Below are 27,564 nucleotides of genomic sequence, written 5' to 3' on the forward strand. Positions count from 1 at the left end.
TGAAAAAATTTTCTTCTAAATTTGACCTGTCCCATCCCTATCAGGAATAGACTCCCAAGTCTTGAGAAGTCACTTGTCCCAAGTCATGAGAAGTCCTTGTCCCAAGTCTTGAGAAGTTCTTGTCCCAAGTCTTGAGAAGTCACTTGTCCCAAGTCTTGAGAAGTCACTCGTCAAAAGTCTTGAGAAGTCACACGTCCCAAGTCTTGAGAAGTTCTTGTCCCAAGCCTTGAGAAGTCACTTGTCCCAAGTCTTCAGAAGTTCTTGTCCCAAGTCTTGAGAAGTCACTCGTCCCAAGTCTTGAGAAGTCACTCGTCCCAAGTTTTGAGAAGTTCTTGTCCCAAGTCTTGAGAAGTCACTTGTCCCAAGTCTTGAGAAGTTCTTGTCACAAGTCTTGAGAAGTTCTTGTCCCAAGCCTAGAGAAGTTCTTGTCCCAAGTCTTGAGAAGTCACTCGTCCCAAGTCTGGAGAAGTCACTTGTCCCAAAACTTGAGAAGTTCTTGTCCCAAGTCTTGAGAAGTTCTTGTCCCAAGTCTTGAGAAGTCACTTGTCCCAAGTCATGAGAAGTCCTCGTCCCAAGTCTTGAGAAGTTCTTGTCCCAAGTCTTGAGAAGTCACTTGTCCCAGGTCTTGAGAAATCACTCGTCCCAAGTCTTGAGAAGTTCTTGTCCCAAGTCTTGAGCTGCCACTTGTCCCAAGTCTTGAGAAGTTCTTGTCCCAAGTCTTGAGAAGTCACTCGTCCCAAGTCTTGAGAAGTCACTCGTCCCAAGTCTTGAGAAGTTCTTGTCCCAAGTCTTGAGAAGTCACTCGTCCCAAGTCTTGAGAAGTTCTTGTCCCATGTCTTGAGAAGTCACTTGTCCCAAGTCTTGATAAGTTATTATCCCAAGTCTTCTCTGCTTGTTTAGAGCTGTGCCTCGCCCGTCTTTGCTGAATTCAAAATTTAGTCGAAAATTTCGAAAATTCTTAGTTTTCTTTGCGTTTCACGCTATTTGCAGCCGTTTTCAATTTTTTAAAAATTTCGAAAATTTTTGAAAATTCTCAAATTTGAGAAATTTTAATTTTTTCGAAAAATTTCGAAAAATCGTAACACGTGGCAAATCGTCCAAAAAGCGCACAAAACTAACAATTTTTGAAAATTTTCAACTTTTAATTTTTTTCCAAATTTTCCGAAAATTTTTGGTTTTGAGCGCATTTCAGAAGGTTTGCAGCGTTTTTGGATTTTTCTAAAATTTTGAAAATTTTTTCTTCTAAATTTGACCTGTCCCATCCCTATCAGGACTAGACTCCCAAGTCTTGAGAAGTCACTTGTCCTAAGTCATGAGAAGTCCTTGTCCCAAGTCTTGAGAAGTTCTTGTCCCAAGTCTTGAGAAGTCACTTGTCCCAAGTCTTGAGAAGTCACTCGTCCCAAGTCTTGAGAAGGCACTCGTCACATGTCTTGAGAAGTTCTTGTCCCAAGCCTTGAGAAGTCACTTGTCCCAAGTCTTGAGAAGTCACTCGACCCAAGTCTTCAGAAGTCACTCGTCACATGTCTTGAGAAGTTCTTGTCCCAAGTCTTGAGAAGTTCTTTTCCCAAGTCTTGAGAAGTCACTCGTCCCAAGTCTTGAGAAGTCACTCGTCCCAAGTTTTGAGAAGTTCTTGTCCCAAGTCTTGAGAAGTCACTTGTCCCGAGTCTTGAGAAGTTCTTGTCCCAAGTCTTGAGAAGTTCTTGTCCCAAGTCTTGAGAAGTTCTTGTCCCAAGTCTTGAGAAGTCACTCGACCCAAGACTTGAGAAGTCACTTGTCCCAAGTCTTGAGAAGTCACTTGTCCCAAGTCTTGAGAAGTCACTCGTCCCAAGTTTTGAGAAGTTCTTGTCCCAAGTCTTGAGAAGTCACTTGTCCCGAGTCTTGAGAAGTTCTTGTCCCAAGTCTTGAGAAGTTCTTGTCCCAAGTCTTGAGAAGTTCTTGTCCCAAGTCTTGAGAAGTCACTCGTCCCAAGTCTTGAGAAGTCACTCGTCCCAAGTTTTGAGAAGTTCTTGTCCCAAGTCTTGAGAAGGCACTTGTCCCGAGTCTTGAGAAGTTCTTGTCCCAAGTCTTGAGAAGTTCTTGTCAAAAGTCTTGAGAAGTTCTTGTCCCAAGTCTTAAGAAGTGACTCTACCCAAGTCTTGAGAAGTCACTTGTCCCAAGACTTGAGATGTTCTTGTCCCAAGTCTTGAGAAGTTCTTGCCCAAGTCTTGAGAAGTCACTCGTCCCAAGTTTGAGAAGTCACTCGTCCCAAGTTTAGAGAAGTCACTAGTCCCAAATCTTGAGAAGTTCTTGTCCCAAGTCTTCTCTGCTTGTTTAAACCTGTGCCTCACCCGCTTTAATGAATTCAAATTTCTGTCGAAAATTTCGAAAATTCTGAGTTTTCTTGGCGTTTCACGCCATTTGCAGCAGATTTTAATTTTTTTAAAATTTCGAAAATTTTTGAAAATTCTCAAATTTGAGAAATTTCAATTTTTTAGAAAAATTTCGAAAAATCGAAAAACGTTTCAAATCGTCCAAAAAGCGCACAAAACTAAGAATTTTTGAAAATTTTCAACTTTTAATTTTTTTCCGAATTTTCCGAAAATTTTTGGTTATGTGCGAATTTCAGAAAGTTTGCAGCGTTTTTGGATTTTTCGAAAATTTTGAAAATTTTTTCTTCTAAATTTGACCTGTCCCATCCCTATCAGGAATAGACTCCCAAGTCTTGAGAAGTCACTTGTCCCAAGTCATGAGAAGTCCTTGTCCCAAGTCTTGAGAAGTTCTTGTCCCAAGTCTTGAGAAGTCACTTGTCCCAAGTCTTGAGAAGTCACTCGTCCCAAATCTTGAGAAGTTCTTGTCCCAAACCTTGAGAAGTCACTTGTCCCAAGTCTTGAGAAGTTCTTGTCCCAAGTCTTGAGAAGTCACTCGTCCCAAGTCTTGAGAAGTCACTCGTCCCAAGTCTTGAGAAGTCACTCGTCCCAAGTTTTGAGAAGTACTTGTCCCAAGTCTTGAGAAGTCACTTGTCCCAAGTCTTGAGAAGTTCTTGTCCCAAGTCTTGAGAAGTGTCTCTTCCCAAGTCTTGAGAAGTCACTTGTCCCAGGACTTGAGAAGTTCTTGTCCCAAGTCTTGAGATGCCACTTGTCCCAAGTCTTGAGAAGTCACTTGTCCCAAGTCTTGAGAATTTCTTGTCCCTAGTCTTGAGAAGTCACTCGTCCCAAGACTTGAGAAGTCACTCGTCCCAAGTCTTGAGAAGTTCTTGTCCCAAGTCTTGAGAAGTCACTTGTCCCAAGTCTTCTCTGCTTGTTTAGGGCTGTGCCTCGCCCGTCTTTAATGAATTCAAATTTTTGTCAAAAATTTTGAAAATTCTTAGTTTTCTTCGCGTTTCACGCCATTCAGAAGGTTTGCAGCGTTTTTTGATTTTTCGAAAATTAACGAAATTTTGTTCTTCTAAATTTGACTTTTCCCATCCCTATCAGGACTAGACTCCCAAGTCTTGAGAAGTCACTTGTCCCAAGTCATGAGAAGTCCTTGTCCCAAGTCTTGAGAAGTTCTTGTCCCAAGTCTTGAGAAGTCACTTGTCCCAAGTCTTGAGAAGTCACTCGTCCCAAGTCTTGAGAAGTCACTCGTCCCACGTCTTGAGAAGTTCTTGTCCCAAGCCTTGAGAAGTCACTTGTCCCAAGTCTTGAGAAGTTATTGTCCCAAGTCTTAAGAAGTTCTTGTCCCAAGTCTTGAGAAGTCACTTGTCCCAAGTCTTGAGAAGTTCTTGTCCCAAGTCGTGAGAAGTCACTCGTCCCAAGTCTTGAGAAGTCACTTGTCCCAAGACTTGAGATGTTCTTGTTCCAAGTCTTGAGAAGTTCTTGTCCCAAGTCTTGAGAAGTCACTCGTCCCAAGTCTTGAGAAGTTCTTGTCCCAAGTCTTGAGAAGTTTTTGTCCCAAGTCTTGAGAAGTTCTTGACCAAGTCTTGAGAAATCACTCGTCCCAAGTCTTGAGAAGTCACTTGTCCCAAGTCTTCAGAAGTTCTTGTCCCAAGACTTGAGAAGTTCTTGTCCCAAGTCTTGAGAAGTCACTTGTCCCAAGTCTTGAGAAGTCACTCGTCCCAAGTCTTGAGAAGTCACTCGTCACATGTCTTGAGAAGTTCTTGTCCCAAGTCTTGAGAAGTCACTTGTCCAAAGTCTTGAGAAGTCACTAGTCCCAAGTCTTGAGAAGTCACTCGTCACATGTCTTGAGAAGTTCTTGTCCCAAGTCTTGAGAAGTTCTTGTCCCAAGTCTTGAGAAGTCACTCGTCCCAAGTCTTGAGAAGTCACTCGTCCCAAGTTTTGAGAAGTTCTTGTCCCAAGTCTTGAGAAGTCACTTGTCCCAAGTCTTGAGAAGTTCGTGTCCCAAGTTTTGAGAAGTTCTTGTCCCAAGTCTTGAGAAGTTCTTGTCCCAAGTCTTGAGAAGTTCTTGTCCCAAGTCTTGAGAAGTCACTCGTCCCAAGTCTTGAGAAGTCACTTGTCCCAAGTCTTGAGAAGTTCTTGTCCCAAGACTTGAGAAGTCACTCGTCCCAAGTCTTGAGAAGTCACTTGTCCCAAGACTTGAGATGATCTTGTCCCAAGTCAAGAGAAGTTCTTGTCCCAAGTCTTGAGAACTCACTCGTCCCAAGTTTGAGAAGTCACTCGTCCCAAGTTTAGAGAAGTCACTAGTCCCAAATCTTGAGAAGTTCTTGTCCCAAGTCTTCTCTGTTTGTTTAAGGCTGTGCCTCACCCGCTTTAATGAATTCAAATTTTTGTCGAAAATTTCGAAAATTCTGAGTTTTCTTGGCGTTTCACGCCATTTGCAGCCGATTTTAATTTTTTTAAAATTTCGAAAATTTTTGAAAATTCTCAAATTTGAGAAATTTCAATTTTTTCGAAAAATTTTGAAAAATCCAAAAACGTGGCAAATAGTCCAAAAAGCGCAAAAAACTAAGAATTTTTGAAAATTTTCAAATTTAATTTTTTTCCGAATTTTCCGAAAATTTTTGGTTATGTGCGCATTTCAGAAGGTTTGCAGCGTTTTTGGATTTTTCGATAATTTTGAAAATTGTTTCTTCTAAATTTGACCTGTCCCATCCCTATCAGGAATAGACTCCCAAGTCTTGAGAAGTCACTTGTCCCAAGTCATGAGAAGTCCTTGTCCCAAGTCTTGAAAAGTCATTGTCCCAAGTCTTGAGAAGTCACTTGTCCCAAGTCTTGAGAAGTCACTCGTCCCAAGTCTTGAGAAGTTCTTGTCCCAAGCCTTGAGAAGTCACTTGTCCCAAGTCTTGAGAAGTTCTTGTCCCAAGTCTTGAGAAGTTCTTGTCCCAAGTCTTGAGAAGTCACTCGCCCTAAATCTTGAGAAGTCACTTGTCCCAAAACTTGAGAAGTTCATGTCCCAAGTCTTGAGAAGTTCTTGTCCCAAGTCTTGAGAAGTCACTCGTCCCAAGTCTTGAGAAGTCACTCGTCCCAAGTCTAGAAAAGTCACTAGTCCCAAGTCTTGAGAAGTTCTTGTCCCAAGTCTTCTCTGCTTGTTTAGGGCTGTGCCTCACCCGCCTTTAATTAATTCAAATTTTTGTCGAAAATTTCGAAAATTCTTAGTTTTCTTCGCGTTTCACGCCATTTGCAGCCGATTTTAATTTTTTTAAAATTTCGAAATTTTTTGAAAATTCTCAAATTTGAGAAATTTCAATTTTTTCGAAAAATTTCGAAAAATCGAAAAACGTGGTCAATCGTCCAAAAAGCGCACAAAACTAACAATTTTTGAAAATTTTCAACTTTTAATTTGTTTCCGAATTTTCCGAAAGTTTTTGGTTTTGTGCGCATTTCAGAAGGTTTGCAGCGTTTTTTGATTTTGCGAAAATTTTGAAATTTTTTTCTTCTAAATTTGATCTGTCCCATCCCTATCATTACTAGACTCCCAAGTCTTGAGAAGTCACTTGTCCCAAGTCATGAGAAGTACTTGTCCCAAGTCTTGAGAAGTTCTTATCCCAAGTCTTGAGAAGTCACTCGTCCCAAGTCTTGAGAAATTCTTGTCCCAAGTCTTGAGATGCCACTTGTCCCAAGTCTTGAGAAGTCACTTGTCCCAAGTCTTGAGAATATCTTGTAACTAGTCTTGAGAAGTCACTCGTCCCAAGTCTTCAGAAGTCACTCGTCCCAAGTCTTGAGAAGTTCTTGTCCCAACACTTGAGAAGTCACTTGTCCCAAGTCTTCTCTGCTTGTTTAGGGCTGTGCCTCGCCCGTCTTTAATGAATTCAAATTTTTGTCGAAAATTTTGAAAATTCTTAGTTTTCTTCGCGTTTCACGCCATTTGCAGCCGATTTTAATTTTTTTAAAATTTCGAAATTTTTTGAAAATTCTCAAATTTGAGAAATTTCAATTTTTTCGAAAAATTTCGAAAAATCGAAAAACGTGGCAAATCGTCCAAAAAGCGCACAATTCTAAGAATTTTTGAAAATTTTCAACTTTTAATTTTTTTCCGAATTTTACGAAAATTTTTGGTTTTGTGCGCATTTCAGAAGGTTTGCAGCGTTTTTTGATTTTTCGAAAATTAAAGAAATTTTTTTCTTCTAAATTTGACCTCTCCCATCCCTATCAGGACTAGACTCCCAAGTCTTGAGAAGTCACTTGTCCCAAGTCATGAGAAGTCCTTGTCCCAAGTCTTGAGAAGTTCTTGTCCCAAGTCTTGAGAAGTCACTTGTCCCAAGTCTTGAGAAGTCACTCGTCCCAAGTCTTGAGAAGTCACTCGTCCCACGTCTTGAGAAGTTCTTGTCCCAAGCCTTGAGAAGTCACTTGTCCCAAGTCTTGAGAAGTTATTGTCCCAAGTCTTGAGAAGTCACTCGTCACATGTCTTGAGAAAATCTTGTCCCAAGTCTTGAGAAGTCACTCGTCACATGTCTTGAGAAAATCTTGTCCCAAGCCTTGAGAAGTCACTTGTCCCAAGTCTTGAGAAGTTCTTGTCCCAAGTCTTGAGAAGTTCTTGTCCCAAGTCTTGAGAAGTCACTCGTCCCAAGTCTTGAGAAGTCACTCGTCCCAAGTTTTGAGAAGTTCTTGTCCCAAGTCTTGAGAAGTCACTTGTCCCAAGTCTTGAGAAGTTCTTGTCCCAAGTCTTGAGAAGTTCTTGTCCCAAGTCTTGAGAAGTTCTTGTCCCAAGTCTTGAGAAGTTCTTGTCCCAAGTCTAGAGAAGTCACTGTTCCCAAGTCTTGAGAAGTTCTTGTCCCAAGTCTTCTCTGCTTGTTTAAGGCTGTGCCTCACCCGTCTTTAATGAATTCAAATTTTTGTACAAAAATTCGAAAATTCTTAGTTTTCTTCGCGTTTCACGCCATTTGCAGCCGATTTTAATTTTTTTAAAATTTCGAAAATTTTTGAAAATTCTCAAATTTGAGAAATTTCAATTTTTTCGAAAAATTTCGAAAAATCGAAAAACGTGGCAAATCGTCCAAAAAGCGCACAAAACTAAGAATTTTTGAAAATTTTCAACTTTTAATTTTTTTCCGAATTTTCCGAAAATTTTTGGTTATGTGCGCATTTAAGGAGGTTTGCAGCGTTTTTCAATTTTTCGAAAATTTTGAAAAAATTTTCTTCTAAATTTTACCTGTCCCATCCCTGTCAAAAATAGACTCCCAAGTCTTTGAGAAGTCACTTGTCCCAAGTCATGAGAAGTCCTTGTCCCAAGTCTTGAGAAGTTCTTGTCCCAAGTCTTGAGAAGTCACTTGTCCCAAGTCTTGTGAAGTTCTTGTCCCAAGTCTTGAGAAGTCACTCGTCCCAAGTCTTGAGAAGTTCTTGTCCCAAGTCTTGAGAAGTTCTTGTCCCAAGTCTTGAGAAGTCACTCGTCCCAAGTCTTGAGAAGTCACTTGTCCCAAAACTTGAGAAGTTCTTGTCCCAAGTCTTGAGAAGTTCTTGTCCCAAGTCTTGAGAAGTCACTCGTTCCAAGTCTTGAGAAGTCACTCGTCCCAATTCTTGAGAAGTCACTAGTCCCAAGTCTTGAGAAGTTCTTGTCCCAAGTCTTCTCTGCTTGTTTAGGGCTGTGCCTCGCCGTCTTTGCTGAATTCAAAATTTAGTCGAAAATTTCGAAAATTCTTAGTTTTCTTCGCGTTTCACGCTATTTGCAGCCGTTCTCAATTTTTTAAAAATTTCGAAAATTTTTGAAAATTCTCAAATTTTGAGAAATTTCAATTTTTTCGAAAAATTTCGAAAAATCGAAAAACGTGGCAAATCGTCCAAAAATCGCACAAAACTAACAATTTTTGAAAATTTTCAACTTTTAATTTTTTTCCGAATTTTCCGAAAATTTTTGGTTTTGTGCGCACTTCAGAAGGTTTGCAGCGTTTTTGGATTTTTCGAAAATTTTGAAAAAATTTTCTTCTAAATTTGACCTGTCCCATCCCTATCAGGACTAGACACCCAAGTCTTGAGAAGTCACTTTTCCCAAGACTTGAGAAGTTCTTGTCCCAAGTCTTGAGAAGTTCTTGTCCCAAGTCTTGAGAAGTCACTCGTCCGAATTCTTGAGAATTCACTCGTCCCAAATCTTGAGAAGTCACTTGTCCCAAGACTTGAGATGTTCTTGTCCCAAGTCTTGAGAAGTTCTTGTCCCAAGTCTTGAGAAGTTCTTGTCCCAAGTCTTGAGAAGTCACTCGTCCCAAGTCTTGAGAAGTCACTTGTACCAAGACTTGAGATGTTCTTGTCCCAAGTCTTGAGATGTTCTTGTCCCAAGTCTTGAGAAGTCACTTGTTCCAAGTCTTGAGAAGTCACTCGTCCCAAGTCTTGAGAAGTCACTCGTCCCAAGTCTTGAGAAGTCACTTGTCCCAAGTCTTGAAAAGTTATTGTCCCAAGTCTTGAGAAGTTCTTGTCCCAAGTCTTGAGAAGTCACTCGTCCCAAGTCTTGAGAAGTCACTCGTCCCAAGTCTTGAGAAGTTCTTGTCCCAAGTCTTGAGAAGTCACTTGTCCCAAGTCTTGAGAAGTTCTTGTCCCAAGTCTTCTCTGCTTGTTTAGGGCTGTGCCTCGCCCGTCTTTAATGAATTCAAATTTTTGTCGAAAATTTTGAAAATAGTTAGTTTTCTTCGCGTTTCACGCCATTTGCAGCCGATTTTAATTTTTTTAAAATTTCGAAAATTTTTGAAAATTCTCAAATTTGAGAAATTTCAATTTTTTCGAAAAATTTCAAAAAATCGAAAAACGTGGCAAATCGTCCAAAAAACGCACAAAACTAAGAATTTTTGAAAATTTTCAACTTTTAATTTTTTTCCGAATTTTCCGAAAATTTTTGGTTATGTGCGCATTTAAGGAGGTTTGCAGCGTTTTTGGATTTTTCGAAAATTTTGAAAATTTTTTCTTCTAAATTTGACCTGTCCCATCCCTATCAGGAGTAGACTCCCAAGTCTTGAGAAGTCACTTGTCCCAAGTCATGAGAAGTCCTTGTCCCAAGTCTTGAGAAGTTCTTGTCCCAAGTCTTGAGAAGTCACTTGTCCCAAGTCTTGAGAAGTCACTCGTCCCAAGTCTTGAGAAGTCACTCGTCCCAAGTCTTGAGAAGTTCTTGTCCCAAGCCTTGAGAAGTCACTTATCCCAAGTCTTGAGAAGTTCTTGTCCCAAGTCTTGAGAAGTTCTTGTCCCAAGTCTTGAGAAGTCACTCGTCCCAAGTCTTGAGAAGTCACTCGTCCCAAGTTTTGAGAAGTTCTTGTCCCAAGTTTTGAGAAGTCACTTGTCCCAAGTCTTGAGAAGTTCTTGTCCCAAGTCTTGAGAAGTTCTTGTCCCAAGTCTTGAGAAGTTCTTGTCCCAAGTCTTGAGAAGACACTTGTCCCAAAACTTGAGAAGTCACTCGTCCCAAGTCTTGAGAAGTCACTCGTCCGAAGTCTTGAGAAGTCACTAGTCCCAAGTCTTGAGAAGTTCTTGTCCCAAGTCTTCTCTGCTTGTTTAGGGCTGTTCCTCACCCGCCTTTAATGAATTCAAATTTTTGTCGTAAATTTTGAAAATTCTTAGTTTTCTTCGCGTTTCACGCCATTTGCAGCCGATTTTAATTTTTTTAAAATTTCGAAATTTTTTGAAAAATCTCAAATTTGAGAAATTTCAATTTTTTCGAAAAATTTCGAAAAATCGAAAAACGTGGCAAATCGTCCAAAAAGCGCACAAAACTAAGAATTTTTGAAAATTTTCAACTTTTAATTTGTTTCCGAATTTTCCGAAAATTTTTGGTATTGTGCGCATTTCAGAAGGTTTGCAGTGTTTTTTGATTTTTCGAAAATTTTGAAAATTTTTTCTTCTAAATTTGACCTTTCCCATCCTTATCAGGACTAGACTCCCAAGTCTTGAGAAGTCACTTGTCCCAAGTTATGAGAAGTCCTTGTCCCAAGTCTTGAGAAGTTCTTGTCCCAAGTCTTGAGAAGTTCTTGTCCAAGTCGTGAGAAGTCACTCGTCCCAAGTCTTGAGAAGTCACTTGTCCCAAGACTTGAGATGTTCTTGTTCCAAGTCTTGAGAAGTTCTTGTCCCAAGTCTTGAGAAGTCACTCGTCCCAAGTCTTGAGAAGTTCTTGTCCCAAGTCTTGAGAAGTTTTTGTCCCAAGTCTTGAGAAGTTCTTGACCAAGTCTTGAGAAATCACTCGTCCCAAGTCTTGAGAAGTCACTTGTCCCAAGTCTTCAGAAGTTCTTGTCCCAAGTCTTGAGAAGTTCTTGTCCCAAGTCTTGAGAAGTCACTTGTCCCAAGTCTTGAGAAGTCACTCGTCCCAAGTCTTGAGAAGTCCTTCGTCACATGTCTTGAGAAGTTCTTGTCCCAAGTCTTGAGAAGTCACTTGTCCAAAGTCTTGAGAAGTCACTAGTCCCAAGTCTTGAGAAGTCACTCGTCACATGTCTTGAGAAGTTCTTGTCCCAAGTCTTGAGAAGTTCTTGTCCCAAGTCTTGAGAAGTCACTTGTCCCGAGTCTTGAGAAGTTCTTGTCCCAAGTTTTGAGAAGTTCTTGTCCCAAGTCTTGAGAAGTCACTTGTCCCAAGTCTTGAGAAGTTCTTGTCCCAAGTTTTGAGAATTTCTTGTCCCAAGTCTTGAGAAGTTCTTGTCCCAAGTCTTGAGAAGTTCTTGTCCCAAGTCTTGAGAAGTCACTCGTCCCAAGTCTTGAGAAGTCACTTGTCCCAAGTCTTGAGAAGTTCTTGTCCCAAGACTTGAGAAGTCACTCGTCCCAAGTCTTGAGAAGTCACTTGTCCCAAGACTTGAGATGTTCTTGTCCCAAGTCAAGAGAAGTTCTTGTCCCAAGTCTTGAGAACTCACTCGTCCCAAGTTTGAGAAGTCACTCGTCCCAAGTTTAGAGAAGTCACTAGTCCCAAATCTTGAGAAGTTCTTGTCCCAAGTCTTCTCTGCTTGTTTAAGGCTGTGCCTCACCCGCTTTAATGAATTCAAATTTTTGTCGAAAATTTCGAAAATTCTGAGTTTTCTTGGCGTTTCACGCCATTTGCAGCCGATTTTAATTTTTTTTAAATTTCGAAAATTTTTGAAAATTCTCAAATTTGAGAAATTTCAATTTTTTCGAAAAATTTCGAAAAATCGAAAAACGTGGCAAATCGTCCAAAAAGCGCACAAAACTAAGAATTTTTGAAAATTTTCAACTTTTAATTTTTTTCCGAATTTTCCGAAAATTTTTGGTTATTTGGGCATTTAAGGAGGTTTGCAGCGTTTTTGGATTTTTCGAAAATTTTGAAAAATTTTTCTTCTAAATTTTACCTGTCCCATCCCTGTCAAAAATAGACTCCCAAGTCTTGAGAAGTCACTTGTCCCAAGTCATGAGAAGTCCTTGTCCCAAGTCTTGAGAAGTTCTTGTCCCAAGTCTTGAGAAGTCACTTGTCCCAAGTCTTGTGAAGTTCTTGTCCCAAGTCTTGAGAAGTCACTCGTCCCAAGTCTTGAGAAGTTCTTGTCCCAAGTCTTGAGAAGTTCTTGTCCCAAGTCTTGAGAAGTCACTCGTCCCAAGTCTTGAGAAGTCACTTGTCCCAAAACTTGAGAAGTTCTTGTCCCAAGTCTTGAGAAGATCTTGTCCCAAGTCTTGAGATGTCACTCGTTCCAAGTCTTGAGAAGTCACTCGTCCCAATTCTTGAGAAGTCACTAGTCCCAAGTCTTGAGAAGTTCTTGTCCCAAGTCTTCTCTGCTTGTTTAGGGCTGTGCCTCGCCGTCTTTGCTGAATTCAAAATTTAGTCGAAAATTTCGAAAATTCTTAGTTTTCTTCGCGTTTCACGCTATTTGCAGCCGTTCTCAATTTTTTAAAAATTTCGAAAATTTTTGAAAATTCTCAAATTTTGAGAAATTTCAATTTTTTCGAAAAATTTCGAAAAATCGAAAAACGTGGCAAATCGTCCAAAAATCGCACAAAACTAACAATTTTTGAAAATTTTGAACTTTTAATTTTTTTCCGAATTTTCCGAAAATTTTTGGTTTTGTGCGCATTTCAGAAGGTTTGCAGCGTTTTTGGATTTTTCGAAAATTTTGAAAAAATTTTCTTCTAAATTTGACCTGTCCCATCTCTATCAGGACTAGACACCCAAGTCTTGAGAAGTCACTTGTCCCAAGACTTGAGAAGTTCTTGTCCCAAGTCTTGAAAAGTTCTTGTCCCAAGTCTTGAGAAGTCACTCGTCCGAATTCTTGAGAATTCACTCGTCCCAAATCTTGAGAAGTCACTTGTCCCAAGACTTGAGATGTTCTTGTCCCAAGTCTTGAGAAGTTCTTGTCCCAAGTCTTGAGAAGTTCTTGTCCCAAGTCTTGAGAAGTCACTCGTCCCAAGTCTTGAGAAGTCACTTGTACCAAGACTTGAGATGTTCTTGTCCCAAGTCTTGAGATGTTCTTGTCCCAAGTCTTGAGAAGTCACTTGCTCCAAGTCTTGAGAAGTCACTCGTCCCAAGTCTTGAGAAGTCACTCGTCCCAAGTCTTGAGAAGTCACTTGTCCCAAGTCTTGAAAAGTTATTGTCCCAAGTCTTGAGAAGTTCTTGTCCCAAGTCTTGAGAAGTCACTCGTCCCAAGTCTTGAGAAGTCACTCGTCCCAAGTCTTGAGAAGTTCTTGTCCCAAGTCTTGAGAAGTCACTTGTCCCAAGTCTTGAGAAGTTCTTGTCCCAAGTCTTCTCTGCTTGTTTAGGGCTGTGCCTCGCCCGTCTTTAATGAATTCAAATTTTTGTCGAAAATTTTGAAAATTCTTAGTTTTCTTCGCGTTTCACGCCATTTGCAGCCGATTTTAATTTTTTTAAAATTTCGAAAATTTTTGAAAATTCTCAAATTTGAGAAATTTCAATTTTTTCGAAAAATTTCGAAAAATCGAAAAACGTGGCAAATCGTCCAAAAAGCGCACAATTCTAAGAATTTTTGAAAATTTTCAACTTTTAATTTTTTTCCGAATTTTACGAAAATTTTTGGTTTTGTGCGCATTTCAGAAGGTTTGCAGCGTTTTTTGATTTTTCGAAAATTAACGAAATTTTTTTCTTCTAAATTTGACCTGTCCCATCCCAATCAGGACTAGACTCCCAAGTCTTGAGAAGTCACTTGTCCCAAGTCATGAGAAGTCCTTGTCCCAAGTCTTGAGAAGTTCTTGTCCCAAGTCTTGAGAAGTCACTTGTAACAAGTCTTGAGAAGTCACTCGTCCCAAGTCTTGAGAAGTCACTCGTCCCACGTCTTGAGAAGTTTTTGTCCCAAGCCTTGAGAAGTCACTTGTCCCAAGTCTTGAGAAGTTATTGTCCCAAGTCTTGAGAACTTCTTGTCCCAAATCTTGAGAAGTCACTCGTCCCAAGTCTTGAGAAGTCACTCGTCACATGTCTTGAGAAGTTCTTGTCCCAAGCCTTGAGAAGTCACTTGTCCCAAGTCTTGAGAAGTTCTTGTCCCAAGTCTTGAGAAGTTCTTGTCCCAAGTCTTGATAAGTCACTCGTCCCAAGTCTTGAGAAGTCACTCGTCCCAAGTCTTGAGAAGTTCTTGTCCCAAGTCTTGAGAAGTCACTTGTCCCAAGTCTTGAGAAGTTCTTGTCCCAAGTCTTGAGAAGTTCTTGTCCCAAGTCTTGAGAAGTTCTTGTCCCAAGTCTTGAGAAGTCACTTGTCCCAAGACTTGAGAAGTTCTTGTCCCAAGTCTTGAGAAGTTCTTGTCCCAAGTCTAGAGAAGTCACTAGTCCCAAGTCTTGAGAAGTTCTTGTCCCAAGTCTTCTGTGCTTGTTTAAGGCTGTGCCTCACCCGTCTTTAATGAATTCAAATTTTTGTACAAAAATTCGAAAATTCTTAGTTTTCTTCGCGTTTCACGCCATTTGCAGCCGATTTTAATTTTTTTAAAATTTCGAAAATTTTTGAAAATTCTCAAATTTGAGAAATTTCAATTTTTTCGAAAAATTTCGAAAAATCGAAAAACGTGGCAAATCCTCCAAAAAACGCACAAAACTAAGAATTTTTGAAAATTTTCAACTTTTAATTTTTTTCCGAATTTTCCGAAAATTTTTGGTTATGTGCGCATTTAAGGAGGTTTGCAGCGTTTTTGGATTTTTCGAAAATTTTGAAAATTTTTTCTTCTAAATTTGACCTGTCCCATCCCTATCAGGAGTAGACTCCCAAGTCTTGAGAAGTCACTTGTCCCAAGTCATGAGAAGTCCTTGTCCCAAGTCTTGAGAAGTTCTTGTCCCAAGTCTTGAGAAGTCACTTGTCCCAAGTCTTGAGAAGTCACTCGTCCCAAGTCTTGAGAAGTCACTCGTCCCAAGTCTTGAGAAGTTCTTGTCCCAAGCCTTGAGAAGTCACTTATCCCAAGTCTTGAGAAGTTCTTGTCCCAAGTCTTGAGAAGTTCTTGTCCCAAGTCTTGAGAAGTCACTCGTCCCAAGTCTTGAGAAGTCACTCGTCCCAAGTTTTGAGAAGTTCTTGTCCCAAGTCTTGAGAAGTCACTTGTCCCAAGTCTTGAGAAGTTCTTGTCCCAAGTCTTGAGAAGTTCTTGTCCCAAGTCTTGAGAAGTTCTTGTCCCAAGTCTTGAGAAGACACTTGTCCCAAAACTTGAGAAGTCACTCGTCCCAAGTCTTGAGAAGTCACTCGTCCCAAGTCTTGAGAAGTCACTAGTCCCAAGTCTTGAGAAGTTCTTGTCCCAAGTCTTCCCTGCTTGTTTAGGGCTGTTCCTCACCCGCCTTTAATGAATTCAAATTTTTGTCGAAAATTTTGAAAATTCTTAGTTTTCTTCGCGTTTCACGCCATTTGCAGCCGATTTCAATTTTTTTAAAATTTCGAAATTTTTTGAAAAATCTCAAATTTGAGAAATTTCAATTTTTTCGAAAAATTTCGAAAAATCGAAAAACGTGGCAAATCGTCCAAAAAGCGCACAAAACTAAGAATTTTTGAAAATTTTCAACTTTTAATTTGTTTCTGAATTTTCCGAAAATTTTTGGTATTGTGCGCATTTCAGAAGGTTTGCAGTGTTTTTTGATTTTTCGAAAATTTTGAAAATTTTTTCTTCTAAATTTGACCTTTCCCATCCTTATCAGGACTAGACTCCCAAGTCTTGAGAAGTCACTTGTCCCAAGTTATGAGAAGTCCTTGTCCCAAGTCTTGAGAAGTTCTTGTCCCAAGTCTTGAAAAGTCACTTGTCCCAAGTCTTGAGAAGTCACTCGTCCCAAGTCTTGAGAAGTCACTCGTCCCACGTCTTGAGAAGTTCTTGTCCCAAGCCTTGAGAAGTCACTTGTCCCAAGTCTTGAGAAGTTCTTGTCCCAAGTCTTGAGAAGTTCTTGTCCCAAGTCTTGAGGAGTCACTCGTCCCAAGTCTTGAGAAGTCACTCGTCCCAAGTTTTGAGAAGTTCTTGTCCCAAGTCTTGAGAAGCCACTTGTCCCAAGTCTTGAGAAGTTCTTGTCCCAAGTCTTGAGAAGTTCTTGTCCCAAGTCTTGAGAAGTTCTTGTCCCAAGTCTTGAGAAGTTCTTGCCCCAAGTTTGAGAAGTCACTCGTCCCAAGTCTTGAGAAGTTCTTGTCCCAAGTCTTCTCTGCTTGTTTAAGGCTGTGCCTCACCCGCCTTTAATGAATTAAAATTTTTGTCGAAAATTTCGTAAATTCTTAGTTTTCTTTTCGTTTCACGCCATTTGCAGCCGATTTTAATTTTTTTTAAATTTCGAAAATTTTTGAAAATTCTCAAATTTGAGAAATTTCAATTTTTTCGAAAAATTTCGAAAAATCGAAAAACGTGGCAAATCGTCCAAAAAGCGCACAAAACTAAGAATTTTTGAAAATTTTCAACTTTTAATTTTTTTTCGAATTTTCCGAAAATTTTTGGTTTTGTGCGCATTTCAGAAGGTTTGCAGTGTTTTTGGATTTTTCGAAAATTTTGAAAAATTTTTCTTCTAAATTTGACCTGTATCATCCCTATCATTACTAGACTCCCAAGACTTGAGAAGTCACTTGTCCCAAGTCATGAGAAGTCCTTGTCCCAAGTCTTTATAAGTTCTTGTCCCAAGTCTTGAGAAGACACTTGTCCCAAGTCTTGAGAAGTCACTCGTCCCAAGTCTTGAGAAGTCACTCGTCACATGTCTTGAGAAGAATTGTCCCAAGTCTTGAGAAGTTCTTGTCCCAAGTCTTGAGAAGTTCTTGTCCCAAGTCTTGAGAAGTTCTTGTCCCAAGTCTTGAGAAGTTCTTGTCCCAAGTCTTGAGAAGTCACTCGTCCCAAGTCTTGAGATGTCACTCGTCCCAAGTTTTTAGAAGTTCTTGTCCCAAGTATTGAGAAGTCACTTGTCCCAAGTCTTGAGAAGTTCTTGTCCCAAGTCTTGAGAAGTTCTTGTCCCAAGTCTTGAGAAGTCACTCGTCCCAAGTCTTGAGAAGTCACTTGTCCCAAGACTTGAGATGGTCTTGTCCCAAGTCTTGAGAAGTTCTTGTCCCAAGTCTTGAGAAGTCACTCGTTCGAAGTCTTGAGAATTCACTCGTCCCAAGTCTTGAGAAGTCACTTGTCCCAAGACTTGAGATGTTCTTGTCTCAAGTCTTGAGAAGTTCTTGTCCCAAGTCTTGAGAAGTTCTTGTCCCAAGTCTTGAGAAGTCACTCGTCCCAAGTCTTGAGAAGTCACTTGTCCCAAGACTTGAGATGTTCTTGTCCCAAGTCTTGAGATGTTCTTGTCCCAAGTCTTGAGAAGTCACTTATTCCAAGTCTTGAGAAGTCACTCGTCCCAAGTCTTGAGATGTCACTCGTCCCACGTTTTGAGAAGTTCTTGTCCCAAGCCTTGAGAAGTCACTTGTCCCAAGTCTTGAGAAGTTATTGTCCCAAGTCTTGAGAAGTTCTTGTCCCAAGTCTTGAGAAGTCACTCGTCCCAAGTCTTGAGAAGTCACTTGTCCCAAGACTTGAGATGTTCTTGTCCCAAGTCTTGAGAAGTTCTTGTCCCAAGTCTTGAGAAGTTCTTGTCCCAAGTCTTGAGAAGTCACTTGTCCCAAGACTTGAGATGTTCTTGTCCCAAGTCTTGAGAAGTTCTTGTCCCAAGTCTTGAGAAGTTCTTGTCCCAAGTCTTGAGAAGTCACTAGTCCCAAGTCTTGAGAAGTCACTTGTCCCAAGACTTGAGATGTTCTTGTCCCAAGTCTTGAGATGTTCTTGTCCCAAGTCTTGAGAAGTCACTTGTTCCAAGTCTTGAGAAGTCACTCGTCCCAAGTCTTGAGATGTCACTCGTCCCACGTTTTGAGAAGTTCTTGTCCCAAGCCTTGAGAAGTCACTTGTCCCAAGTCTTGAGAAGTTATTGTCCCAAGTCTTGAGAAGTTCTTGTCCCAAGTCTTGAGAAGTCACTCGTCCCAAGTCTTGAGAAGTCACTCGTCCCAAGTCTTGAGAAGTTCTTGTCCCAAGTCTTGAGAAGTCACTTGTCCCAAGTCTTAACAAGTTCTTGTCCCAAGTCTTCTCTGCTTGTTTAGGGCTGTGCCTCGCCCGTCTTTAATGAATTCAAATTTTTGTCGAAAATTTTGAAAATTCTTAGTTTTCTTCGCGTTTCACGCCATTTGCAGCCGATTTTAATTTTTTTAAAATTTCGAAAATTGTTGAAAATTCTCAAATTTGAGAAATTTCAATTTTTTCGAAAAATTTCGAAAAATCGAAAAACGTGGCAAATCGTCCAAAAAGCGCACAATTCTAAGAATTTTTGAAAATTTTCAACTTTTAATTTTTTTCCGAATTTTACGAAAATTTTTGGTTTTGTGCGCATTTCAGAAGGTTTGCAGCGTTTTTTGATTTTTCGAAAATTAACGAAATTTTTTTCTTCTAAATTTGACCTCTCCCATCCCTATCAGGACTAGACTCCCAAGTCTTGAGAAGTCACTTGTCCCAAGTCATGAGAAGTCCTTGTCCCAAGTCTTGAGAAGTTCTTGTCCCAAGTCTTGAGAAGTCACTTGTCCCAAGTCTTGAGAAGTCACTCGTCCCAAGTCTTGAGAAGTCACTCGTCCCACGTCTTGAGAAGTTCTTGTCCCAAGCCTTGAGAAGTCACTTGTCCCAAGTCTTGAGAAGTTATTGTCCCAAGTCTTGAGAAGTTCTTGTCCCAAATCTTGAGAAGTCACTCGTCCCAAGTCTTGAGAAGTCACTCGTCACATGTCTTGAGACGTTCTTGTCCCAAGCCTTGAGAAGTCACTTGTCCCAAGTCTTGAGAAGTTCTTGTCCCAAGTCTTGAGAAGTTCTTGTCCCAAGTCTTGAGAAGTCACTCGTCCCAAGTCTTGAGAAGTCACTCGTCCCAAGTTTTGAGAAGTCACTTGTCCCAAGTCTTGAGAAATTCTTGTCCCAAGTCTTGAGAAGTTCTTGTCCCAAGTCTTGAGAAGTTCTTATCCCAAGTCTTGAGAAGTCACTCGTCCCAAGTTTTGAGAAGTTCTTGTCCCAAGTCTTGAGAAGTCACTTGTCCCAAGTCTTGAGAAGTTCTTGTCCCAAGTCTTGAGAAGTTCTTGTCCCAAATCTTGAGAAGTTCTTGTCCCAAGTCTTGAGAAGTTCTTGTCCCAAGTTTGAGAAGTCACTCGTCCCAAGTCTAGAGAAGTCACTAGTCCCAAGTCTTGAGAAGTTCTTGTCCCAAGTCTTCTCTGCTTGTTTAAGGCTGTGCCTCACCCGCCTTTAATGAATTAAAATATTTGTCGAAATTTTCAAAAATTCTTAGTTTTCTTCGCGTTTCACGCCATTTGCAGCCGATTTTAATTTTTTTAAAATTTCGAAAATTTTTGAAAATTCTCAAATTTGAGAAATTTCAATTTTTTCGAAAAATTTCGAAAAATCGAAAAACGTGGCAAATCGTCCAAAAAGCGCACAAAACTAAGAATTTTTGAAAATTTTCAACTTTCAATTTTTTTCCGAATTTTCCGAAAAATTTTGGTTATGTGCGCATTTAAGAAGGTTTGCAGCGTTTTTGGATTTTTCGAAAATTTTGAAAAAATTTTCTTATAAATTTGACCTGTCCCATCCCTATCAGGAGTAGACTCCCAAGTCTTGAGAAGTCACTTGTCCCAAGTCATGAGAAGTCCTTGTCCCAAGTCTTGAGAAGTTCTTGTCCCAAGTCTTGAGAAGTCACTTGTCCCAAGTCTTGAGAAGTCACTCGTCCCAAGTCTTGAGAAGTCACTCGTCCCACGTCTTGAGAAGTTCTTGTCCCAAGCCTTGAGAAGTCACTTGTCCCAAGTCTTGAGAAGTTATTGTCCCAAGTCTTGAGAAGTTCTTGTCCCAAATCTTGAGAAGTCACTCGTCCCAAGTCTTGAGAAGTCACTCGTCACATGTCTTGAGACGTTCTTGTCCCAAGCCTTGAGAAGTCACTTGTCCCAAGTCTTGAGAAGTTCTTGTCCCAAGTCTTGAGAAGTTCTTGTCCCAAGTCTTGAGAAGTCACTCGTCCCAAGTCTTGAGAAGTCACTCGTCCCAAGTTTTGAGAAGTCACTTGTCCCAAGTCTTGAGAAATTCTTGTCCCAAGTCTTGAGAAGTTCTTGTCCCAAGTCTTGAGAAGTTCTTGTCCCAAGTCTTGAGAAGTCACTCGTCCCAAGTTTTGAGAAGTTCTTGTCCCAAGTCTTGAGAAGTCACTTGTCCCAAGTCTTGAGAAGTTCTTGTCCCAAGTCTTGAGAAGTTCTTGTCCCAAATCTTGAGAAGTTCTTGTCCCAAGTCTTGAGAAGTTCTTGTCCCAAGTTTGAGAAGTCACTCGTCCCAAGTCTAGAGAAGTCACTAGTCCCAAGTCTTGAGAAGTTCTTGTCCCAAGTCTTCTCTGCTTGTTTAAGGCTGTGCCTCACCCGCCTTTAATGAATTAAAATATTTGTCGAAATTTTCAAAAATTCTTAGTTTTCTTCGCGTTTCACGCCATTTGCAGCCGATTTTAATTTTTTTAAAATTTCGAAAATTTTTGAAAATTCTCAAATTTGAGAAATTTCAATTTTTTCGAAAAATTTCGAAAAATCGAAAAACGTGGCAAATCGTCCAAAAAGCGCACAAAACTAAGAATTTTTGAAAATTTTCAACTTTTAATTTTTTTCCGAATTTTCCGAAAAATTTTGGTTATGTGCGCATTTAAGAAGGTTTGCAGCGTTTTTGGATTTTTCGAAAATTTTGAAAAAATTTTCTTCTAAATTTGACCTGTCCCATCCCTATCAGGAGTAGACTCCCAAGTCTTGAGAAGTCACTTGTCCCAAGTCATGATAAGTCCTTGTCCCAAGTCTTGAGAAGTTCTTGTCCCAAGTCTTGAGAAGTCATTTGTCCCAAGTCTTGAGAAGTCACTCGTCCCAAGCCTTGAGAAGTCACTCGTCTCAAGTCTTAAGAAGTTCTTGTCCCAAGCCTTGAGAAGTCACTTGTCCCAAGTCTTGAAAAGTTCTTGTCCCAAGTCTTGAGAAGTTCTTGTCCCAAGTCTTGAGAAGTCACTCGTCCCAAGTCTTGAGAAGTCACTCGTCCCAAGTTTTGAGAAGTTCTTGTCCCAAGTCTTGAGAAGTTACTTGTCCCAAGTCTTGAGAAGTTCTTGTCCCAAGTCTTGAGAAGTTCTTGTCCCAAGTCTTGAGAAGTTCTTGTCCCAAGTCTTGAGAAGTTCTTGTCCCAAGTCTTGAGAAGTCACTCGTCCCAAGTCTTGAGAAGTCACTTGTCCCAAAACTTGAGAAGTTCTTGTCCCAAGTCTTGATAAGTTCTTTTCCCAAGTCTTGAGAAGTCACTCGTCCCAAGTCTTGAGAAGTCACTCGTCCCAAGTCTTGTGAAGTCACTAGTCCCAAGTCTTGAGAAGTTCTTGTCCCAAGTCTTCTCTGCTTGTTTAGGGCTGTGCCTCACCCGCCTTTAATGAATTCAAATTTTTGTCGAAAATATCGAAAATTCTTAGTTTTCTTCGCCTTTCACGCCATTTGCAGCCGATTTTAATTTTTTTAAAATTTCGAAAATTTTTGAAAATTCTCAAATTTGAAAAATTTCAATTTTTTCGAAAAATTTCGAAAAATCGAAAAACGTGTGAAATCGTCCAAAAAGCGCACAAAACTAAGAATTTTTGAAAATTTTCAACTTTTAATTTGTTTCCGAATTTTCCGAAAATTTTTGTTTTTGTGCGCATTTCAGAAGGTTTGCAGCGTTTTTTGATTTTTCGAAAATTTTGAAATTTTTTTCTTCTAAATTTGACCTTTCCCATCCCTATCACGACTAGACTCCCAAGTCTTGAGAAGTCACTTGTCCCAAGTCATGAGAAGTCCTTGTCCCAAGTCTTGAGAAGTTCTTGTCCCAAGTCTTGAGATGCCACTTGTCCCAAGTCTTGAGAAGTCACTGGTCCCAAGTCTTGAGAAGTTCTTGTCCCAAGTCTTGAGAAGTCACTTGTCCCAAATCTTCTCTGCTTGTTTAAGGCTGTGCCTCGCCCGTCTTTGCTGAATTCAAAATTTAGTCGAAAATTTCGAAAATTCTTAGTTTTCTTCGCGTTTCACGCTATTTGCAGCCGTTTTCAATTTTTTTAAAATTTCGAAAACTTTTGAATATTCTCAAATTTGAGAAATTTCAATTTTTTCGAAAAATTTCGAAAAATCGAAAAACTTGGCAAATCGTCCAAAAAGCGCACAAAACTAAGAATTTTTTAAAATTTTCAACTTTTAATTTTTTTCCGAATTTTCCGAAAATTATTGGTTTTGTGCGCATTTCAGAAGGTTTGCAGCGTTTTTGGATTTTTCGAAAAATTTGAAATTTTTTTCTTCTAAATTTGACCTGTCCCATCCCTATCATGCCTAGACTCCGCCGCACTGTCTACTTCACACAGTCTCAGCCGTACTCAGAATGTGAGGCAGCCGGTATCTACTGTAAACGGTGTGTGATTCACCAGGTCTGTGCTTGACTCCGTCTCTTGTTAAGACTTGGGACACGTGACTTCTCAAGACGGGACGGATGACTTCTCAAGACTTGGTACAGGTGACTTCTCAAGACTTGGGACAGGTTACTTCTCAAGACTTGGGACAGGTGACTTCTCAAAGACTTCGGACAAGTGTCTTCTCAAGACGTGGGAAAAGTGACTTCTCAAAACTTGGGTAAAAGTGACTTCTCAAGCCTTGGAACAGGTGACTTCATAAGACTTGGTACAGGTGACTTCTCAAGACTTAGGACAGGTGACTCCTTTATACTTGGGACAGGTGACTTCTCAAAACTTGGTACAGGTGACTTCTCAAGACTTGGGTCACGTCACTTTTCAAGACTTGGGACATGTGACTTCTCAAGACTTGGGACAGGTGACTTCCCAATACTTTGGACAGGTGACTTCTCAAGCCTTGGGACAGGTGACTTCTCAAGACTTCGGACACGTGACGTCTCAAAACATGGTAGAGGTGACTTCTCAAGACTTGGGACAGCTGACTTCTCAAGACTTGGGACAGGTGACTTCTCAAGACTTGGGACACGTGACTTCTCAAGACTTGTGACAGGTGACTTCTCAAGACTTGTGACAGGTGGCTTCTCAAGACTTTGGACAGGTGACTTCTCAAGACATGGGAAATGTGACTTCTCAAGACTTTTGGGGTACGTGAATTTTCAAGACTTGGGACACGTGACTTCTCAAGACTTGTGGTAGGTGACTTCTCCCATACTTGGGTCAGGTGATTTGTCAAGCCATTAGACAGGTAAATTCTCAAGACTTGGGACATGTGAATTCTCAAGACTTGGTACAGATGACATCTCAAGACTTGGGACAGGTGACATCTCAAGACTTGGGACAGGTGACTTCTCAAGACTTCGGACAAGTGGCTCCTCAATACGTGGGACAACTGAATTCTCAAGACTTGGGACAAGTGACTTCTCAAGACTTGGGACAAGTGACTTCTCAAGACTTGGGACAAGTGACTTCTCAAGACTTGGGACAAGTGACTTCACAAGACTTTGGACAAGTGACTTCTCTATACTTGGGACACGTGATTTCTCTAGACTTGGGATACGTGACTTCTCAATACTTGGGACAATTGACGTCTCAAGACTTGGGACAGATTACTTCTCAATACTTGGTATAGGTGACTTCTCAAGACTTGGGAAAGGTGACTTCAAAAGACTAGGGACAGGTGACTTCTCAAGACGTGGGACACGTGACTTCTCAAGACTTAGGACAGATCACTTCTTGAAGACTTGGGTTAGGTGACTTCTCAAGTCTTGGGACAGGTGACTTCTCAAGACTTGGTACACGTGAATTCTCAGGTCTTGGGACACGTGTCTTCTCTTGACTTGGGACAGGTGACTTCTCAATACTTGGGACAGGAGATTTCTCAAGACTTGGGACAAGTTTCTTCTGAAGACTTGGGAAAAGTGACTTCTCAAGACTTGGGACAGGTGAATTCTCAACACTACGGACAAGTGACTTATCAAGACGTGGGAGAAGTGATTTCTCAAAACTTAGGACAAGTGACTTCTGAAGACTTGGGACAGGTGACTTCTCAAGACTTCGGACAAGTGACTTCTCAAGACGTGGGACAAGTGACTTCTCAAGACTTGGGACAAGTGACTTCTCAAAACTTGGGACAGGTGACTTCAAAAGACTTGGGACAGGTGACTTCTCGAGACTTGGCACAGGTGTCTTCTCAAGACTTTTTACAGGTGAATTCACAAGACTTGAGACAAGTGTCTTCTGAAGTCTTGGGAAAAGTGACTTCTCAAAACTTAGGATAGGTGACTCCTGAAGACTTGAGACAGGTTATTTCTGAAGACTTGGGACAGGTGAATTCTCAAGACTTGGGACAGGTGACTTCTCAAGACTTGGCACAGGTGATTTCTCAAGACTTGGTACAGGTGAATTCACAAGACTTGAAACAAGTGTCTTCTGAAGTCTTGTGATAAGTGACTTCTCAAAACTTAGGAAAGGTGACTTCTCAAGACTTGAGTCAGGTTTCTCCGAAAGACTTGGGACAGGTGACTTCTCAAGACTTGGGACAAGTGACTTCTCAAAACTTGGGACGAATGACTTCTCAAGACTTGGGACAAGTGACTTCTCAAAACTTGGGACGAGTGACTTCTCAAGAATTGGGACAAGTGACTTCTCAAGACTTGGGACAAGTGAATTCTCAAGACTTGGGACCTGTGACTTCTCAAGACTTGGGTCAAGCGACTTCTCAAAACTTGGTACGAATGACTTCTCAAGACTTGGGACAAGTGACCTCTCAAGACTTGGAACAAGTGACTTCTCAAAACTTGGGACAAGTGACTTCACAAAACTTGGGACAAGTGACTTCTCAAAACTTGGGACGAGTGACTTCTCAAGACTTTGGACAAGTGACTTCTCAAGACTTGGGACTCGTGACTTCTCAAGACGTGGGACAAGTGATTTCTCAAAACTTGTGACGAATGACTTCTCAAGACTTGGTACAAGTGACTTCTCAAAACTTGGGATGAGTGACTTCTCAAGACTTGGGACAAGTGACTCGGTCTGTGCCTCACAAGGTCCCTGTCGTATCAAGTCGTTGCACAGCCTGCCTGGCAAAGAACCTATCAGAGAGAACGGTACGTGCATCGACGAAGGGACAGAGGGGGTCAGAGACTGGATTCAAGAGAGACAGGGCCATTCAAACACCGGATCTTGCAGTGATAGCGTGTGAAGAAAAACCCCCGTTTCAAATTTTTCTCTTAGTTCTTTTAAAATTTACTGTTATTTTTGATTTTCATGACAATTATAACCATTTATGAAGTTTTTAAAATTTTAGAAATTTTGAAAATTTTTAAAGGGGTGCCATCGACAAAAAATTGAAATTTTTACAAAATTTTCGAAAAGTCGAAAAACGTAGGAAAACGTCCGAAACGCGTATTAAATCAAGAAAATTCGAAAAATTCCGCGTCAAAATTTAGTCCGCATTTTTTCAAACTTTTTTGGTTTTGTGCGTCGTTCAGACGTTTTGCAGCATTTTTTGATTTTTCGTAAATTTTGAAAAATTCCTATATTTGAAAATTTTCGCCACCAGATACCTATCACATCTCTTCCCTATCAGACAAGGTCTCTGCTAAACTATCTCTGCCTTTACCCGTCTGCCGATATCGTCCTGTAACACACGCGCCTCTGCTTGTCACTCAGCTTCACCACATGCCTGCTTCACTCCTTCTATGCCTCACAGGCTCTATGCTTCACTCGGACAGTGCTCCACACCGTCCCGGCGTGTCTCGCTCTTTATCTCACAGGGTCTCTGCTTGAGTGGTACAGTGCTTCACCTGGTGTCTGCTGGAATCGGTCTGTGCCTCACACGGGCCCTGTCGTATTGACTTCTCAAAACTTGGGACGAGTGACTTCTCAAGACTTGGGACAAGTGACTTCTCAAGACTTGGGACAAGTGAGTTCTCAAAACTTGGGACAAGTGACTTCTCAAACTTGGGATAAGTAACTTCTCAAAACTTGGGACGAGTGACTTCTCAAGACTTGAAACAAGTGACTTCTCAAGACTTGGGACAAGTGACTTCTCAAGACTTGAGACAAGTGACTTCTCAAGACTTGGGACAAGTGACTTCTCAAAACTTGGGAAAAGTTACTTCTCAAAACTTGGGACGATTGACTTCTGAAGACTTGGGACAAGTGACTTCTCAAGACTTGGGACAAGTGACTTCTCAAGACTTGGGACCTTTGACTTCTCAAGACTTGGGACAAGTGACTTCTCAAGACTTGGGACGAGTGGCTTCTCAAAACTTGGGACAAGTGACTTCTCAAGACTTGGGACCTGTGACTTCTCAAGACTTGGGACAAGTGACTTCTCAAAACTTGTGACGAATGACTTCTCAAGACTTGGGACAAGTGACTTCTCAAGACTTGGGACTCGTGACTTCTCAAGACGTGGGACAAGTGATTTCTCAAAACTTGTGATGAATGACTTCTCAAGACTTGGGACAAGTGACTTCTCAAAACTTGGGACAAGTGACTTCTCAAGACTTGGGACTCGTGACTTCTCAAGACTTGGGACAGGTGATTTCTCAAGACTTGAAACAGGTGACTTCTCAACATTTGGCACAGGTGACTTCTCAAGACTTGGGACAGGTGAATTCACAAGACTTGGGACAAGTGTCTTCTGAAGTCTTGGGACAAGTGACTTTTCAAGACTTGGGATAGGTGACTTCTCAAGACTTGGGACAGGTGACTTCAAAAAAATTGGGACAGGTGAATTCTCAAGACTTGGGACAGGTGACTTCTCAATACTTGGGACAAGTGACTTCTCAAGACTTGATACAGGTGACTTCTCAAGACTTGGGACACGTGACTTTTCAAGACTTGGGAGAGGTGACTTCTCAAGCTTCGGGACACTTGACGTCTCAATTCTTGGGACAGGTGAATTCTCAAGCCTTGGGACAGGTGACTTCTCAAGACCGTGGACAAGTGACTTCTCAAGACTTGGGACAATTGACTTCTCAAGGCTTGGGACAAGTGACTTTTCAAGACTTGGGACAAGTGACTTCTCTATACTTAGGACACGTGACTTCTGAAGACTTGGGACACGTGACTTCTCAAGACTTGGGACAGGTCGCTTCACCAGACTTGGGATAGTTGACTTCTCAAGACTTGGGACAGGTGACTTCTCAAGACTTGGGACAGGTGACTTCTCAAGACTTGGAACAGATCACTTTTCAATACTTGGGATAGGTGACTTCTCAAGACTTGGGACAAGTGATTTCTCAATACTTGGGACAAGTGACTCCTCAAGACTTGGGACAAATGCCTTCTCAAGACTTGGGACACGTGATTTCTCAAGACTTGAAACATGTGACTTCTGAAGACTTGGAACAATTGAGTTCTCAAGACTTGGTACATGTTACTTCTCAAGACTTGGGACAAGTGTCTTCTCAAGACTTGGGACACGTGATTTCTGAAGACTTGGGAAAACTGACTTTTCAAGACTTGGTACAAATAACTTCTCACGACTTGGGACAAGTGACTTCTCAAGACTTGGGAGAAGTGTCTTCTCAAGACTTAGCACAAGTGATTTCCCAAGACTTGGGACAAGTGTCTTCTCAAGACTTGTGACAATTGACTTCTCAAGACTTGGGAAAAGTGACTTCTCAAGACTTGTTACAAGTAACTTCTCAAGACTTTCGACAAGTAACTTCTGAAGACTTCGGACAAGTTAGTTCTGAAGACCTGGGACATACGACTGCACACGTCTTGGAATATGCGACTTTTCACGTCTGGGGACATGCGACTTCACATGATTTGAGACATGCGACTTTTCGCAACTAGGGACATTCAACTTTACCCGACCTGGTACTTCTCACGAGTTTGGAGA

General features: G+C 40.8%; 1 protein-coding gene across 3 annotated transcripts in view; it reads left to right on the forward strand.

Moving 5' to 3' along the window:
* LOC110839044 (putative G protein-coupled receptor CG31760) overlaps nucleotides 1-27,564 on the forward strand; it is a 183,897-nt gene that overhangs the window by 133,992 nt on the left and 22,341 nt on the right. The gene's annotated exons all lie outside the window — the stretch shown is intronic.

Source organism: Zootermopsis nevadensis, unplaced genomic scaffold (genome assembly GCF_977971745.1).
Source record: "Zootermopsis nevadensis isolate Lab colony 2312 unplaced genomic scaffold, Znev_1.0 Znev_ptg000030l, whole genome shotgun sequence".
NCBI lineage: Eukaryota > Metazoa > Arthropoda > Insecta > Blattodea > Termopsidae > Zootermopsis > Zootermopsis nevadensis.